Source organism: Natator depressus, chromosome 9, assembly GCF_965152275.1.
Source record: "Natator depressus isolate rNatDep1 chromosome 9, rNatDep2.hap1, whole genome shotgun sequence".
Classification (NCBI taxonomy): Eukaryota; Metazoa; Chordata; order Testudines; family Cheloniidae; genus Natator; species Natator depressus.
In genome coordinates, this window is record NC_134242.1 from 31,253,886 (window position 1) to 31,261,303 (window position 7,418).

Genomic DNA, 7,418 nt, shown 5'->3' on the forward strand with positions numbered 1-7,418 from the left:
CCCACATTGGACAACAGAGAGCAGAGCAGCCGCTATTCCTGCCTCTAGTGTCGTGGAGGGGAAGCGACAAGTGAGCATTTGCAACAGGAAGATAATTACAAAATATATGCAAGAGCCTGAGATGATGTGTGTTGGTGGAGTAGGGAATGCTGGGATTGTGGTGATACAATGATAGGCCCATCTCTTCCTTGAGATAACTCTAATGATTTCAATGGAAATTAGTCATAAATTCCTTTCAGGGCCTGGTTTAAGTGCCTTCTCTTCTGAGTTTCTTTTACACATACTGCACTGAAGGAGGAGGAGCCACTCTCTCTTCCTTTACAGGTATCTGTTGAATTTGAGGGGCCAAATTCCCTATTAGGCCAAAGGAAGCTGTGTTCAGGAATAGATATAGGAGCACTGTGATTGAATAAATCAACTTTTCATGGAAAAGCTTACCTGAGTATTTCTGAAATTATTCACCATTCTGATGTATTCCTTTCAGAGTCTAAAGGAAAGATATTTATAGTCTTCCCTCTCCCCTTGAATCAGCTAAGAGGAATTGCATTGATTTTAAAAGCTTTCAAAGTTTATTCTGTTTTCTTTTTTATCCCTCCCTATGGCTTGTATATGGGCTAAAGGTACATTTTACTTCATAGGAAGTCATTAGAAGTCTGATTGTGAGAACACAGAACAGCTTTTCTTTTGCTTACCAAAAGCAATATTATGCATTCCAAAGGAGGAAGAACTGACAGTCAAAGGGAATTTCATCATCTTATGATCTTCAGCTGAACCTTCCCTATATGATGACTTGTCATTGTCATGCCAGAAACAGATGGGGAATTACTATCGCAATGTCACGTGTATATAATTTTCTCCTTCTGAACGGAAATTGAGGGGTTTCCTAGTTACTAACATTTTTAGTTAGATAGTGGTGATATCTTTCACTTATGCAGCACCTTTTTAATCTGAAGGACACCAGACTGCTTTATTATTATTTATTGTTTGAATTTCAGTAGTACCTAGGAGCCTCAGTCGGGGACAAGGAACCCATTGAGCTAGGTACTGTACAAACACAGAAACAGATGGCCCCTGCCCCAGAGAGCTGACCAATGGAGTATAAAACAAGAGACAACTGAATATAGACTGACAAGGGAGTAAAAGGAAACAATGAGCCAATATTGGTCAGCGTGATTGGCACTGGTCTGAGCTCATAAGCAGCCTAACCATTGTCAAGTTTTTTGTAGGTATCATGGCAAAGAGGAGTTTGAAGGAGGGATTTGAAGGAGAAGGAGGTAGCTTTTCAGATGCTTCCATGAAGCAAATCTCAGGCATGAAGGGCAGCATGGAAGAAAGCATGAAGATGCTTGTTTGAAAATTTAACAAGTGGGTGATGGCGACCTGGACTAAAAGATAATCCTCTCACTCTCACCACTGACCTAGCTGACAACTTCACAGCCATGCAAGTTGGAATTAAGGGAAGGAAGCAAAGAACCCTTTACCCAGATGCAGCTGACACAAGTTTCAGGTACTCATATACCAGTGGTGGGTGTAGTATAAGAAACATGGATAGACAGAAAATTTCAGGCAGGCTGAAAACCAGGATATGAGGTCTAACACCTCTGCTTAAGCAAAAAGACTCTGAAGATCTTTAATTACCCCAAGTGGTCAGGATTTTGCCTTCAGCTCTCCTTGCAGATGGCACTTAAAACTGCAAACTGCTACATAACATCATTCTGGTGAATTAGTTTGTTACTGATTTAGGGACCTATTCAGCTGCAAAGAAATCTGGCCATTGGAGCTCTTTAAGCCCCAGAAGTCTGCTTGCGGTAGTCACGCAGTGGACTGATGTATTCAGAGACTGGGTTGGCCTGTTGTGATGGCAGGAGCTCCCATTCACCTTCTCTCCATAACTGCTGCGATTACTTTTCAGAGTGATAGCTCCTTGGGTTGAGGAACGCCTCTTCTTTCTTTGTTAGCAGTTCCAACTCTGTAAGTGAGCTGCCAGCTGTGAGATAGTCTTTGGAATGGTCAGCCCTTTTCACTCTTCTCGTTAGCTGGCTGTAAACCAACCGAGAAAGAACTCATCCTCTGTATGGATGTCAGGGAGGCACTGTCCCTAGGAAAAAGGAGAGCAACTGTGTAAAGCTTTATGTGGTCATCACCAAGGAGTAAGGGCCCCTTGACTACTAAGCAGTTGCAGTGGCCAGGTATATCATAGAGCTTTCTCATATACAGGATCTGCAGAGTCAGCTTTTGGGTTCCATAGGACCCCCAGAAACAACAGTATTAATAGCAACAATTGCAATTGCTCTGAACTTGCTTCAGAATTCATTCAAACAACCTCTTTGTGGACATGCAATCTGAATTAAGAAGCTGACAGTGAAAACTCAGTGTTCTCTGTTGTTGTGTAGAGAATCAGTACATCAGATTTGGGGCCATCTCCTGGCCCTTTTCAAGGACACAAGACTGTAGAGATCCTGCAAATTAACTTAATAAACAAACATGGCTAATAATTAACATGAATAATAAGTGACCTCTGTTTGTCACCATTTGGGAAAAGGAAACTTGGGATAAACAATTTTTAAACAATTCTCCATTGAATATGAAGTTGACGAGTTCTCATTTACAAAATTGCTCACATGTCAGTTCTCAATCTGTTTACATCCTGATATTCTCATAGACAAGAGAGGGGAACAGTATTTCATTGTAAGAGACATACTTTTAACTGTCAAGGTGTTTCTCCTGCATAACAAGTTTTTTCAGATTAGTTTGTCCTCAGTGTGATGTATGAAAACTGAGGACATTATTTATTTTAAACTTTGTTTTCAGTCTGCAGACTGAGTCAGAATTTAAAGCATAAGAAAGATTCATGTAGATAAGATTGTGTGTCCCCTGTAATATTACTATTGCAGTGTACACAGTTATTGCTTGGAAAGCATGCCCAAAAATTCAGTAGCTCTTCATCGGTCATACTGTGTCCGACCATACTAGCATTTCACTCATATCAATATAGTAGATATAAGCAGACAACAGGGCATGTTTAAATGTATTATCCCTGGGTGTTTTCTATCTTTATAGTTTAAAACCAGTATTTCTTAATATAGTTGTTCTGGTTTGTCTGTGTGTTGCATATAGAAAATTCATTTTGATTTCTCATCTGTTAGTTTCTCAATTAAAAACTCCAACTCCCGCCCCCCATATCTTAATAACCACCTCACAGATACAAATGCACCCCAAAGAGGAAGCTGCAAGAAGACTTCTCAGTGCTACCAAAACCTGCAACTATCTAGTCACTGTAATAGTAAGAATTAGAAAAAAGGGTGGGTGCGGGGGAGGCAGGGATGGAGAAGAATAGCATGACTTCAAAAAAGCCATTAGAGTCAAGGTCATTCTCTCCTTCTCTGGATGTCCAAACTAACCATCATTCTTACTTCCTTGTAGGTCTGTCTCTCTTTACTGTAAAGTCTTAGCAAACAAGGAAGCAGAGGTAAGGAGCATGAACAGTATTAGTGTTCCAACTGAAGATGGTGGTGTTTTTATTATGATTAGTTTGCCATTATTGAGAATCTGAGGGTTGCTGACATTTCCGGATGAATTCCCTGCTGGGTTGCAGGGTACAATGGATAGAAAGTAGATTAAGTCTTTGGTGCCTGCACCGTAACATTCGGTGCATTTTCTATAGTGACTGGCCTTTGTCCAGGTACTTGAATAGGGACGGAGAGCCACAAAAATCTGAGCACAAAACCACCACTGATTAGACAAAATATTCAGTAAAGATATCTAGAATTCATTCTCAGTTCCTTGAATCTGTGGAAATAGGTGATATTTTGGGATAGGCATAGACATGTTACACATAATGCCCAGTCAAAATGACTTAGGATTTTTTGAAAACCTAACCTTTGATAGTTAATATTAGAGAGGGCAGTACTATAAATGATCTGATGTTATCTGTGCCAAAGAAGACTTTCCCACCCTCCACCAGAAAATCCATTGGCAGCCTCTGGCTCTTGTAATAGTCACAGTACCAACAATGGAGGAAGTAACAAAACTTTCAGAGGGTCACATAACTATTATAACTTTTGAATATTTATCTAAACCTTTTGGGTATGCAAACTTAAACTGGAAATCCCAGGAGAGTGAGATTTCTTGAGGGCTTCTGGTACTTCCTACTTTTGCTCAGCCAGGAAATATTGCTAGAAGAGCCGTCCAGGTCCTGCCTCCAATAAAATTCACCAATTCCTAATTACACCATGAAACTTTTTCAGTTTGGTTCAAACCACTTCCCTACATTTAGGATGCCACATTCATGAATGAAGCCTAGCATAGTCAGATCAGCTACTGACATATGGCCAAAAAAGAAAAATCTTCAACATACAGAAACAGATAAATAGATCTTGTTCAAACTAAAAAAAAATCACCTTTGGAAAAATATTAAGAGTAAACATCTTTATCACAAAAGAAATTTGGGAGTTTCATTCCCAGAAAGATACTGCCAATGTGAAGAAAGTTCATAGAAACACAAGAAAAAAATATTAGGGTGTTGTGGTGACAAATTTAAAAGGACAGATTAAAAATTAGTGATTTCATGAAAACTAATGGAGGACATAATAGTCTATAAAAAAGTGAAGGCTTTCCCAATCAAAGAAGGAGAGGAGTGACTAGACTAGAACAAGAGGATATAACTAGAAGTAATGAGATGAAGTTAAAAAAAGTAAAAATTCAGACTTACTGTCAGTCTTTCACCCCTAACAGAAAGATTTAATAAACTGTGGAATGTTCTCCCATGGCAAACTGGAAGCCCAATTGTTTTGTACGTTTAAAACAGGACTGACTAAAATAGCAAAAAATATGTTATAGAGAACGAACCTGCATTGGCAAGAGAAGGGACTAGATCTGCTCCATCTCTAATTTCTATCCTTTTATGGTTATATGAAATACCACCAAAATTAAGTTATTCTTGAAGCAGGGGTTGTCAGACTGAAGACTTTTACATTGCTACTAGCAAAGCCATTATAGTGAATTTCTTGAACTCTAAAGTCTTCATAGTAGTGTGCAGTGCTGCTGCCTTTGAAGGAATAAATAAAGGGACATATGGGGAAAACTTTATTGGATTTTAAGAAAATCAATGTTCAAAGTAAACAATGAGTGTTGCAGACATGGGACAGGTGGGAAAGGACAATTGAGTCATCATTATTGGATTCTTAAAATCTGGGCATGCTTTTGTATTAAAAAGAGATTCACAGAAGAGTCAGAAAATACATAAGCTTTTAAAGTTATTTATTGAACTTTTTCTATCGTCTTAAAGAGACAGGTATGGCCAAATACTATCCTCAAATCCTTGTGGATGTCCACTGATTTCAGAGGGAGTTGCACATTGGTAACTGAAGGCAGAATTTGACCCACAATCTGCAGTAGACAATATGATGTCCAATAGTTAGAATTTTTATTTAACAACATGATTCCCATGAGCTAGAGCATCTTCTATTGGTGCTATATAAGGTGTTCTCAAACAAGGACCACTTCTGAATACAGCAGTTGTCTCATGGGCTCCTTCCCTTCAGATCACAACTGTGTGATCCACCTTCTCCTATAAGCAGCTTCATAACATTCTTGTGGTAACTATAGTAATATCAGGGAAGCATATAATATATTTTAATTAGAGCTGACTAGCAACCAGAATTGCCATTTTGCAGGAAATTCCAAAATTTCCAAACAAATTCTACAGAAACAACAAAAAATGACATTTCAAAATTTCATACAGAATGGGAATTCCAAAATTTTGTTTTAAAATAGAAATTTCACTTTGAAGAATTATCAAGGCTACCCAGGGGGGGAGCTGGGCAGCTTGAGGAGCCAGGGAGCCTTGGTTCCCAGGCTGCGGAGGCCCTGGGAGCCTGCATTTCCAAGGAACCAGGAGACTGGAAGTTCTGGGAGCTGGACTCCTGACAGCCCACCTGGGAGCCAGGACTCCCCAGCAGTCCATCTGGTGAACTGGCAGGATACCAGGCCAGGTTGTCCCAATGAGACCTTGCCTGGTTTCTGCTGGAATTTTCTCTGAACTAACACGTAACCATGGACTTGTTTCAATATCAACAAATCCACATTTTCCAACAGCAAAACCTTCCATCTGGAAATTTCTGACCTGCTCTAATTGTAATTTCATTTAGCATGTTTTAGCAGCTGGAATTAAGGCATTCTTTTTAGGCCACCACCAAGTTCTTTGTGAACCACTTATGGTCTGCACAGTTTTAAAACCTCTATGCGATATATCAGAGCTGAGAAATTCCAACCACACCTCACACTGATGGTTTACTCGGGGCCCAGTCCTGAAAGTTATTGATCAGAGTGATGGCTGCTCTCAGCTCCTAATAAGGGCACACACCACTTGACAGGAGGTACTCCACACCTGGCAGAATCAGGCCCTCACTGATTCTGATTTTCTTTTTCTTTTCACATTGCTGTGTGGTTTTAAGCCACCATTCACAATGGTAGCATGTTGGATTTGGACAGAGTTAAAATTTAAAACAGAAGAGAGATTCGGCACCTACAGTAACAAGACTGTATAAAGCACACTCCATTCTTCTCACAGACATGTTTTCTACAGAGCTGATACATTAATTATATTGACCCAATGCTAAATGTTCTTATGGAGAAAAAGGCAACAAGAAAAATTACTACATTTAAAATTATTGGCACTTTAGAAAAAGCAAAATACTTGCCAGTTCTCCCTTTTAGTCCCAGTACAGTTCTCCATCAGTTTCCAGTAGATATAGCAGTCAAAATAAAGAAGTTTAAGGTGCTGATCCAGGAGTCTTTCCATTGATTTCAATGGGCAATCGATGAGGCTGTAATCCAGAAGGTATCTGAATTTACTGACAAGCATTTACTCTAGGTATGTGAAACAAAGTTTTCATCCCATGTGGTTTGTATTATTTATTTATTTATTCTTTTCACTGTACTATTGGGGCATAGTACAGTTTGTACAGACAAAGAAGCAGCAGCCTAGGCTAGTATTGGTCCACTCAAGCATGAAATTATAGTTTGTTGGCTCACAATACTTAACAGCGCCCAGGAGACTTAAGTATGATACAGCAATACTGAAAGCTTATAACACGGACTTAATCAGCCATGCCTCAGAATCTCTTGCAAGTCTCATTATTTCATTTACAGCACTGCATGTGCAAGAAGTTACCTAATGTTATGTCTACAGTGTTTGACAATTCCTCGGCACGTTTATCTTTCACTCTGTTCTCTTCAGTTAGCACATTTTAAAATGCTTCTCTTTGCGTGCAGCACATTTTGTATATCTAGTACCACTTGCAGATGGCACTTTTTTTTTTATAGCTGCAGTTGTCACCATGTGATATTGCTAATTACACAACTACCTAAGCAAGGCGTTGGTAATGGTTCCTAATAAGGACTTAATTATTAATGCT

The 7,418-nt window shown here is 39.3% G+C and overlaps 1 protein-coding gene across 1 annotated transcript in view; it reads left to right on the forward strand.

The window, feature by feature from the left end:
• Positions 1-7,418, forward strand: part of SLC9A9 (solute carrier family 9 member A9) — a 309,971-nt gene that overhangs the window by 246,596 nt on the left and 55,957 nt on the right. The window lies entirely within an intron of this gene.